The 12119-nt window shown below is 42.5% G+C and overlaps 1 pseudogene; it reads left to right on the top strand.

Moving 5' to 3' along the window:
- The first annotated feature begins 5233 nt into the window (after positions 1–5233).
- The window catches only part of LOC149161466 (3-ketoacyl-CoA thiolase 2, peroxisomal-like), a 29375-nt pseudogene continuing 22489 nt past the window's right edge, over positions 5234–12119 (top strand).

Here is a 12119-nt window from a genome sequence, read left to right as displayed (position 1 = left end):
AGTAGGAGAAGGAAAACAAGTGTGAAAATTCAGCACACTCCTACTAACATAGCTAAAGAAATTAATAAGGAAGAGAATCTATCTGAAAGTAGGAAGGAAAGAACTGAGGTTAGGAAACAAAGAAAATTAAAGGGGAAAAGAAATATTGAAGCTATCTATCAAACCCTACAACCTTTCTCGGAAGAGGACCACCAAATACTTTCTAAAATACTAGTTTACCTTCAGGAACAATCAGCTGCAACAAAAAGGAAAGGGAAAGAAAAATAGATTGTGGAGAAAGAAGGCACTAGCTCACAAAATCTAAGGAGGAGCTCCAGACTTAAAGGAAAACTAAGGAAAGTACAAACTAAAGGGCCCCACTTCATTGATTTAGGATGGGAAACACCGGAACAACCTCCAGCAATCCCTCCTAGCTGTAGCCCACACCATACTCCTATGTCTCAGCTAGATTTTGAGATCAGTCCTTCTCAGCCAGATTTTGGGCACAGCCCAAGAAAGACTACACTTGAAATAGATCCAACCCAACAAGAAATGTATGATTATATTGAGACGTTGGAGAAGACTACCACAGATCAAGGCACTTCATCTACCCAGCCTAATACAGCCCAAGAAGCTCTAATCCAATCACTAAAACAGGAAGTTTTTGAACTGGAGGTCCTAAATAGACACATTAAAAGAGAAAATGAAACATTGAAAGAACATAGTAGGTTGGATAAGATTATTCATGACAACACCATGTTGCATCTTGGGCTGTGGCAGAAGAAAAATAGAAAATTGAAGAAAAAGAGCAGGAGGTTGAGCAAAGCTCTCATCAACCTCAAATTCAAGTGCCTAATGAGGAAGCCTAGGATGACAGTGGTACCAAGAAAGAAGAAAAGAAGGCTAGATGTGTTGGAAGAGGTATTAGAACACATGAATGGAAGGGAGGATGACCACCGTTTTGGTTGCATGAGGACATGAAACACCTTCACAGTGGGGTATGTTGAGCTTTGAAACTGCACCTCTTCTACACGCTTTTCTAGACTTTTTCCCCTCACCAGTACCTCAGAAGCTATCAAAAATCATTACATATTGATTCTAAGAGTACATTTAAGTGGTTTTCAAACTATTTTTTTGTGTTTTCTATTTGAGTTAGATTTTTCTCATCAGCTGTGGAATGCAGCCACTTTCCACAGCTGACTCAACTTTCCGCAGCTGTTTTTGTTGATCTCTATGTTACAAGTGTCATCAAGAAAAATGAGGCACATGGGTATTTCAGAAATGATCTGGACATGGACTAAGTCCTATTGGTTTAGCCAGATTCGTAAAGGAAATCCTTGGTCAAATAGTGGTCAAACGAGGAGTTCTACGGCAAGCAGGTCTTTTTTTTTCAACACATGAAGGGTCCGAGACTGTTCCTAGATCCATGGCTACATTTTGATAGTTGTAGACTGCCCCCACGGCGCAAATCCAACAGCCACCTTTTGGTAGATTGAATGATCTTGGAAACCATCATGCTAAGCTCACAGATGCTATATTTTTATGTGTCCTCCACTGAAGGTGTTTCATAGGAAAATTGTTATGTAATTTCCCTTATAAATAACGCGTTTTCAAATGCATGTAGAGTTTTTTGTTGATGTAATTTTGCTGTTAAGTTTATGTACCATGTTGTGACACTAATCTTTCTGTTGTAACGAGAGGATCCTTCCTCTGTTTTACAATACAATAAAAATTTGTTTTATATGACTGCGTGAGCATAATCTCGGATTGACAGCGTATTAACCAAGGCCGTGCAAAGGGTCCCTACTGGCTAAGGTTTCATTCTTTTATTTCTGTAAAGTTTTCATGTGCTGTTGTTTTATTTCCATTGTAAATATTTCGTACTCTGTGCGCTTGTGTATATTTCACATTTGAGTTATGGTGTTAATGTTTCATTTCTATAAATGATTTTCCAAGCATTGTATATTTGTGCTAACACTGATCAATGTGTTTCAGGTTAGGATAGGCCTCGGCATTTTCATACAATTTTTGCAGTAAATATTGATATGAGATTGTCCTCTCTGCTGACTTTATTTTTCTTAGCTTTCAATTTCAGTTATGCTCTGATTTCAGTCTTATTCATTTGTTGTTGACAGTTAGTTTAAATATCAAATTCTTCATGTCATTTAAAATTATCTCCAAAGCAATGGCTTAACCCCAAAAAGCTACTTGGCAAGCTATCGGATTTTGAATGAAGTGATTTGATTCTTCATGTTATTGACATTATCTCTAGAGCCATGGCTTAACCCAGAAAAGCAGCTTGGCGAGCTTTTATTTTTATTTGTAAGTAGATAATTTAAATATCAATTCCTCATGTTATTGATGTTATCTCGAGAGCCATGGCTTAACCCCGAAAAGCTACTTGGCGAGCTATCGGACTATAAATGAAGTGAATTGGTTTTACTTTTATTAGTTTGCAGTTTTTGATTTGTTTGAGTGCAATAGCTTAACTTTTATTTCTATATTTAGATGAGTAGCAGATATAGAGATTTCATGATCAGTAGTTCATCATTTATTTGATTCAAATAGCTACACATTTACATTCTTGTTTAGCTGCACATTTACATTCTTGTTCAAGTATTAATTTCATCATCACTAGAATGTTTTGAGATCGTCTGAAGTGTTAAGTTCTGGAAGTCATCATAAAGGACATAATTGCCTTAAAATATATACCAAAACTTGCCTTCTAAAGTATTCTTAAAACTTAAGAATAGGATTTCCATTTTCATTAGGAGACAAAGCAAGATAAAACCCCAAAAAACAAGATAAAATTGAAAAAAATAAAAAGTAAGAAAGAAGTTTCCTTGCACATATAGTGCACCACATTTCATCAGTTTACGATTCCCGGATTGATAATTAATGTAGCAATTTAGGACATACTAAATCAACTAAACAGTCAGTTGTAAGGGAAAAATCGATGACGTGTCGGCAAGTGTCATCAACTGTCTGTATCAACTGTCTATTCTGTGAAACCAACTCGTCGCGCTGCAAGCTAAGATGTTCTATATTAATATTTTACTCGCTTAAAACCTGGATCGCATGGCTCTCTCTGGCGCGGAGTTCTGTTGTTATCCCATCCTGTAGCTGATACAGTGTGTCGCGGGGATGGGAAACCAAGTTAAGGCCAATGACTTTCATTGTATTCAACGTCATCCAATCCACTGTGCTTTCCGAGACTAACGCTCCTTCTGGAAAGGTTATCGTATTAGCCATCTTCACACGAATCATCTGTTCTACTATTGACGTGCCTACTGTGACGTGGGTAGACAAGGTACCCTCCTGCGGGGGTCACACCTATAACTCCTGTAGTTACGCCCTTAGGGCCACCAACACAGTCTGCTACTCCGTCATAAAATCTTGGAGCGCTTCACTAGTGACATCGCAAACTGTCTCGCCGATGTGATGGAGATCACCTTCAGTTAATGTGATTGGGTCAATGGCCAGCTTTGAGGCCTTGACCTTCTTTCTAGGACCCGATATTTCTACAATGCGCGGTCATTTGAGTTGTGTAGAGGCAGTTCATGGGTCCGCGCTATCATCTACAAGTTCTATATCCTCTGCCTCCTGTCCTACAGACCCTGCTTGGCCCTCTTTTGCCTACACTGTTGCGGCCTCTACTGTCTATGCTGTAGCTGCTCCTTCGGCGGTCTTCTTCTGCTCTGCAGCTACCTGTGCCGCTTCATGGACTACCATAACCTCAGCTGCTGCTTGTTCATTCTGCCTTTTCTCGCCCAGTTGGGTGATGCACAGCTTGGTATCATCCTTCCTTTTCTATGTTGTCATCTTCTCCAACTCTGCCAAATATAGGGTGTGCCACTCGGGAGGCCATGTCTCTAATACTGTAAAGATCGTGTTGTCAGTGGCTATGAATGGGAGCTTTGTCTACTGGTGTGCTGGATCTTTTCGCACCCTCATGTAGATATTTTGCATGTCCGCCTTGAAGTCTACAAAACTCTACAGACTATTGTGCACCATGGGGGACAGACGTGATCTCCTATTAATCCACATTCAGATGCTCGTCTCCATGAGCACCCAAAAAAATTTGATGTCACGAATCTGTTTCGCGTCCTTGGTGGCCCAGAGCGAAGCATACTTTGCGGCCTTTGGTAAGTCTCGATCGATGCTTGGGAACTGGCTATCCTCTGCCAGTTCTCCTGCTACCAACAAGATGGATAAGAGCAACCACGCATAGTGGAAGGTCTTACCTTCTTCTTGGGCCTCCTGGCAGTTGAGAAAAAATTCTTCACATAAGAATTCGGCCCAGTTGAACCAAACCCCCTCTGCACACTGCTCGGCTAGTGCGACCACCAATGTTGGTACCTCATCAACGCGGCATTTTCTCATTACTTTGTCAGTCAGGAATTGGGTGGCTATGCGCACCCCCATATCCCTGATGCTAGAGATGACATAGCCCCTCTTCCCTTTCTCTAGCTTATACTTGGCCTTCATGGCATCTACGAGGGCCAGGTCACTGCTTTTTCCGGCCATCATCGCGGGGTCTATTCCTTTATAGGGAAGCTGAGTAACCTGGTGAATGAGGTCTGTCATGATGGGAATAGGCTCCTCTAGCCATAGATACCCATCATGCACCAGGCACAACAGCTACCTGATGACGAAAATGGTGATGGGCGCACGGTGGAAATGTGGTATCCATAGCAGATGAAGCAACCCTGCCTTCTCCACACTGCGCAAACATTTTCACGGCTCTAATGTTATCTTCAGCCCCTCCGTATTTTGTTTCATCCGGTTCGTTGTTTCTAAGTGCAGGAACTTCTCGCTATCTGTGAGGTCCTAGTCTTCAAATTTCAAGGTGAGCACACATCCTAGGAGCGAACCCTCAAAGGTTATTCCATCGGGGAGGAGTGAGGTCTCGAGTGCACTCTTTATTGCATCCAGATCCTTCGATATTTTTGCTTTCCCTTTTCGTGGAAGGACATACTCGAGTAGTTTCATTGCAGAGTGCAACGGTTGGATGTCTTCCTCCACTTTTTCTTCTTCCTCCACTACAGCCATCATAGCCTGCAATTCCTCTTCCTCTTCATCCATTTCAATGGTGATTGCCTTGCCTTTTTCTTCCATGGATAACTTGTGTCATGGATTCCTTGGGGACATGCATACTAGTCCCATTGCCTACTTATATTTCTTTGGTCTCGACGTCCGGGGTGATTTAGGGATTTCTATCACCGCCCCAATGCCTTTGGGAACATCATAGACCATGGGGGACTATACGGCCTCGTCGGCGGTTCCTTGCTCAACACCGAATCCATCCTTAGTGGTTTTCATCCTTTCTGCACTGTATGCGGTCTTTCGCAAACTTACAGGCTCTATTATCACTCAGCTCTCAACACTTTGTGCTCTATTCAACCACTCAAATCTTAATTGACCAAGTGTTGTCTACTGGCTAGCTCTTGGAGTTTTATAGCACCTTTTGAATTCAAATTCGACCGTTCCCCCAATTTCGGGCCATTAATGCTTTCTTGGTGGCATATTTTCCCAAATCTTGCCCATAAATTTTGCCTTAAATGCCCGTCGCCCACTCCATTTGGCCTCAAATCGGACATCTTGTCATGAACAGTGACACCAATGGTCACTTCCCAGCCTATCTATGTGGCAGTGCATCCCCCTACATGGACGCGAACCTTGTGACAGGATGTTCCTGCACGTACCCATCAGAGCGCATAGTTTCAAAGTAGGATAACTTATAGTCCCAAGCTCCATTTCAGCTACCTGTATTTCTAAGACTATTCTTCCTATGGCTAGTAAGGTGGTTGCACCACTTGTCCAAGGCTCCATCTTGCTCCCCTATATAGTCCGCGAAAACTCCTCATTTTTCCTCATGGCAGTCGGCGCCGCGCGCTCCACTATATGTGGTGTGCTCCCCTGATTATTGTGTTTGGTGATATGCAGTCCTATCCATGGTAGTAGACTAATTAATTCTTGGCAATAGTCATCTAATTCATTAGTATGATCATCCGCACCTCGCCTTGCCATCCTTAGTTTATCGACGAGACATGCTTGCTTAATCTCGGTTTCCAGCCTCTTCACCTTTGCGTCCATCAAAATGTTTTTCTTTCTTAGTCGTACCTGGTCCTTTTCAAGTTTGCGAAGTCTAAGGTTCCCTTGCCAAATCACTTACTGAAGCCTTATGTGCTCTACCTCGCATCGCTGTGTGATTTCTTCATCCTGGGCTTCGCGCACTATCACACTTGTAGGTGCTATTACGCGTGGATCCATCTTCGCATGTGCCTTAGAGATTACGGCCCTTATTTCATTCTGCAATCTTGGAACTATTATTGTGGTCAGGGTGTTGCACATGGTCCTATAGGCCCATCGAACAACTGATACGCGTAGGTCCCAGTTGGTGCCTTTCACAAGGTGGACCCTGTTCAGCAGTTCACACACCTTGTCAAAGGCTTCCTCATGTGTGATTTTTGGCACTCTAGGTTGTATCATGCTTTGTCGTTTTCACACTTGTCTTGCCTACTTTTTCTTGTTGTTCCTATCTCCGATCGCAAGAGAGTCGTACATTCATGTAGGTTGCGTACCAAATGCTTGTACCCATCTAGAAAGGTGGGCACGTAGGTTGTTTCATCCATCCTGCTTGACTTCCATCCTTCTCTGGAACTTCCCAAATCGTAAGTGCATCATCTGTTGGCATATGTCCCAGTCTCCGAAACTCTACTGGCACGTACCACACCCCCTTGCAGGCGTAGCGTGCAATGCCCATTTCAGAGCATCAAAACATTGTTGTTTTGGCACTTCGCTTTCAAATTTGTTCAGAAAGTCATCCACCATTGTCAACCCATCATACATAGGCAGATTTCTTGCCTTGGTTATCATGCAACACAGCGATCTTACCATCATGTTGCAATTGAATGTGGTTACCTCGTGAAGCCAATTCTACCATTGCTCTATTTGTTCGTCTGAATCTAAAGTGCAGGAGCTCTCGTGCTCCCATGAAATCCTACCATCTGCAGTCGGATTAACCCAATCTTGTTCACACGTGGTTATCTTGTAAATGCAATCGAGATCATCGTCACGCACCAGTTTAGTGTATCACGCTCCCTCGGCTGGATCTAGCGGTACTATTATGCATAGTGACTTTTTCTCAAAGATCATTTTGCGCTTCTTCAGATTTATGACTCTGTTCATATCCATGGCCCAATCTATGCCCAGTAGCACGGGATATGGATTGTTGTCATCGAAAATCTCTATCACTTCAAAATCCGCCAATGCACTCGCACCTTCAATATCCACCATTACCCCTTGCAGTCTCCCCATGGGTAGGATCTTCTGTTGATTCACCATTTGCAGTTGGATAGGAGACCATTGCAACACGAGCCTACCCCTACGCTCCCATGTCTGCTTTGGTAGCACATTCATGTCCGATCCTAGATCTAGAATTACTTGATCCATTTCATACTCGCTAATTTGTGCAGTAAATCTCATTTCCCTTCCTGTGTGCAATGCATGCTTTCCACGTTTTCAGACCACACGGGGTTCACCTGACCCCGCGCACTTGTTGATAAGTTCCTATAGCCCTTTCACATCTTTGCTGTCATGCAGCAGTTTCATACATGTCTCCAGAAAGGTAGTGAGAATTGAAGGATCCATCCCTGGTTCTAATTGGTCCTTACTACCTGAAGTGGATGCCTCCGTGAAGCTTTTCTTAACTTCCATGAGTGTCTCCTTCACGCACTCCAAATAAAATTTTGGTTCCTTGTAGGAGCTTTCTGAACCCACGCACTTTCTTCTGGCTACTTTCCTTTATCATCTCTGATTGTGATATCGCTTCTGAGCACTATGTTTACATTCGGGTCTTCTTCGCGCAACTTAGACTTCATCATTTGCAAATTCTAAGTCAAGGGAGGCTGGAGTACCCCTTTTTCGCACATCCTCGCTATCAAGGTAGGGCAGTCTTCTGCCTCATAGTCAAACTGACTACAGTACAAACATGATGTTCTTGTCAAATTTGTACAATCGCTTGCATAGTGTCCAGGCCCTCCGCAATTGTAGCAAATTAGTTGTCTACGACCCCTTCCTGGTCTCATTACACCTCGTCCTCATCTGCGCCCTTGAAATCCAGCGCGCATCATTCCTGTATTTGGATTGAGGGCTCGCATCTCGATATGTACCCTGTAGGCAGGAGTCCAATCCATCATTAGTTCGTAGCTTCTACAGGTGCGTTCGTCATGGCCTACCAACCTGCAGAAATTAAAAAATAATTGTTGGGACGTCTGCGTATACTTCTGCAATAGATGACAATTATCCTTAGTGTGTTTTCCTCCTATCTGACAATTCGTGCACCATAATGCAGGTGCCACACTTGGTCCTGCTTGTGCCTCAAGTCTTAATGGCATCAAACCTCCTCTCACCAATTAATTCACGACTACTGGACAGTGGTCCTTGTCATGCCCCTAGCCTTTGGATTTTATCCACCATACCTCCCCACGCGCCTCTTGCCGAGGTGTCCTGTCCTGTTCCAAACTTTGCATTTCCAGACACAAATTTTGCAGTTGCGCATGGATTTTTTGGACTCCCAAACCAGGACCTTGTATAGGTGTCTCACGCAATCTCATTGCCATCTCCAAGGCTTCAGCCTGGGTGGAAAGCTTTTGTTGTGATAGCGTCGTCCTTAAATGTGGTGTTAATGACGCAACAAACCATGCATGGTGTTGTCCATCTGTTAAAGTCATGTTGGCTTAGTGAATCATACTCTTCAGTCTCTGGTCCAGATCCCAGGGGGTTTTGCCCAAGAGCATCGCGATCTCCTTAAACCCGATAATTGTTTGTATCTCTGACTTTGGCCGCGCTAAATTCCCTATTTAGCGTGGCCTGGATTTCTGTGATTCTTGCATTTGGATGGTCATTAGAATGCTTAATATACCATGTTAGGGCTCGATCCTACAACACGCTCACTAACGTAGCCTTTTCTATGTTGTCATCCATGACTCCTTGTGCTTCCCATACTGCTCTTACCACAAACCATATTTGATCTAGATATTCATTACCTACTCCTCTAAATATCGATAGCTTGATCGCACTTTCCATACTGAACTGTGGTGGTGGCGGAGGTGGTGTGGGCGAAGGTGGTGTGGGCAGAGATGGAGTTGATAGTGGTGAAACGGGTGGTGGTGTAGGTGGAGGTGGTAAGGACAGAATTCGCTGCCTTATCAGACTGTTTGCGCTTCTTAGAGAAACTTTCGTGAGTTCTTCCTCAATTTCACGTGAGGGTGAAATTAAGGGAGTAGTTTCTAATTCTTCACTACTTCCGTTTCTGTAGATCTTCCCACTTCATGTAGTTCCAAACACTAGTTTATTCGCATAACCTGCTTTTCACATAATAGCATCTTAATCCAAGTATTCAGAGATTTAATATACTTACCTCATGGTCCCTTGATCTGATAATGAGATCTTAGACAATTATTAAGGTACTACAGACTCATGTGCATGGATTTGCCTATTTTACTTAGTGCAATGGATCAATAAGATTTAGAATAACATAGGCAAGGAAGCAGTTAAAGAAACATAATAGAAAACACACATAAACACAGCAAGTTTAATATGGAGTTCACCAAACACTCCTAAGCTATGTCTCCTAGTCCAGCCTTCAGTGGTGACCTCTCTATTATGTCTTTGAAAATAGAGTTTTACAGAAGTGGGCTCAATTTGAGTCTCACACAACAGATACAAAACAACAAGGCTTTACTTGGATCCCCCAAGTCTTTCTAAGTACACAGACTCTCCTCATTGACTCTCTATCTTTGTTTGCTCTCTGTCTCAGCACTGCTTTCCTCTGTCTTCTATCTTCTATGGCTTTAAAGCCAATCGGCGCTATCTATTTGTTTCCCCTTTTCGAGCTCTCTGGTTCCCGACCTCTATCCGCTCGAATCCCCCTCTGAGCATTAGTAATCATTGCTGAACACCTTCAGGGATGGTGGCCATCTGTTCTGTAATGGAATGGACCATCAATGCCTTTGGAATCCCAAAAATGGTCGTTGTCCATTTACACAAAGAAATACACGTAAAACTATGAAAATCTGCCAATCTGTTGTTTATCAGATTTGAAATATTATAAATTTCGCTCTATACTCCTATCGGGTCTGCCTTTATATCGCATATCCACCATTGATCTGAGAGATCTTGATCCAACGGATAAGGTTCATTTCGGGCAGCTCATGCGTACGAGAGTTAACTGCCCAAAAAGGGTGGTTTTCTCTCTCAGGCGCCTTGCCACGTGGCAGCCAGTGTATGGGCTCGAGCGAAGCCCAGCCAAAACCACTTACCAGCTACATCCCAACCGAAATCCTTCTTGTTTCGGATCGCAAAACATATACACCTGCATGTATAAACCCTTTCGGGTCTGGTTTCATCGCTTTATTTGCATTTCTTTTGTTTTTCGTTTATTTAACAAAAATGTGATTTACATGGAAAAACCCCTTTTACTGGACTTGAAATATTATCAACTATCACCCATAATCCTGTCGAGTCCATTTTCATTCCATCGATGCTTTGTTCTTTATATTTCATTTATTTAACGAAAATGTGAAATACAAAGGAAAACCATGTTTTCCAGAACTCAAAATGTATGTGTTTTCATTTATAATCCCATCAGGTCTAGCTATCGCAGTCGCCTGCATCGGCCCTGCTCCTTTGTGTTGCTCTAATGTGATATTGCGATGTGACTTGGCAAGTTAACCTGGGCTATCGATCTACGCACTTTATCAATGGTTCTCATTGACCCCGCTAATCACTATCACAACATTTATATGGTTGCCTCCGATAAGCTCCGCCTGTCTTCACCGATTACCATAGTCGATGGATCGAGACCGTTGATTGGCCAGATCCAACGGCTCCTATGAAAAGTTGTTTTAAGCCTCTGATAGGCCTTATTTCATTGTTTTGCTCATGTTTTTTTACTCCCGATATTGTAATCCGCCTTTTTTAAAGGTTTTCTTTATGCGATAGTTTTTAACTATGTGAAGACTTAGAGGTTTTTTAGGATCCATTTGGATCACACCTTCCCACTGAAAGGGCTTTTGGACCACCGAAAGTTGGCTTTTAAGCATCAATCAAGTGAGAATATAGCTTCGTCACTTGTCCAATATCTATCCATCTTGCACTGCTTGGTTTTCAACCTTTGAGTCTGATTTTGAGATACTCAACATCCCCTCTGTGCGTAGTTCTCACCTTCCTGTCTAGAACGGTATCTTCCTGCAACTCATTGAGATATTCAGGCAACAGATCATCAATAGAAGGCAACTAAATTTTCTCTTTGGGATCTTCAATCAATGAAGGATCATATAGTCTCAAGTTCTCTGCATTAATGGCTGAATAGATATGCATATAAGCTGGCAACTCAAGGCGAAAAGTGTTCTCACCAATTTTCTCAAGTATCTTGAAAGGCCCATACCTTATTGGCTTTAGCTTCTTACCTTCACCTTGCATTCTATCTTTTTTGATGTATAGTCAGACTTGATCACCAACTTGGAAGCTATGCTCAATTCGATGCTTGTCATGCCTTGCCTTATACTTGTCCTGGCTTCTTTCCAGCTATTCCTACACTGCCTGGTGAATTTCATGGATTTGTTCAATGAACTTGGTTTCTTTGTCCACATCGCAGTGTCCATCAATTGCTATGTCTTTACTAAAGACAAAATCCAAGGGATACCTTGCTATAAAACCAAAACGAGTCTCAGAAGGATATCTTTGTGTAGAAGAGCGTTTAGCACGATTGTAAGCATGTTGCACATAACACAAATGTTCATCCCAAATCTTCGGATGCTTGCTGCAATAACCCCTGAGCAACTAGATCATTGTCCTGTTGACCACCTCTGTTTGTCCATTTGTTTGTGGATGAAAAGCTATGCTCTTCTTCAATCTGGTGTGCATCAGTTCCCACAGACTTGACCAAAACTTCCCAACAAATCGGGAATCTCAATCAGATACAATGGAACTGGGTAACCCAAAATGAACCCATACATGCTGAAAGAACAACTTTGTTGTTTGTCCAACTGTAATATGCTTGTTACAAGGTATTAAAATACACATTTTGTTGAACCTATCCACAACAACATATAAATAATCATGACCTTTTCTAG

This window comes from Pinus tabuliformis, chromosome 5_2 (genome assembly GCF_031772625.1).
Source record: "Pinus tabuliformis cultivar Carrire ecotype Pingquan chromosome 5_2, CPIR1, whole genome shotgun sequence".
Lineage (NCBI taxonomy): Eukaryota > Viridiplantae > Streptophyta > Pinopsida > Pinales > Pinaceae > Pinus > Pinus tabuliformis.
The sequence above is the reverse complement of the archived record's forward strand: the minus strand, read 5'-3'. Positions and strand labels throughout refer to the sequence as shown.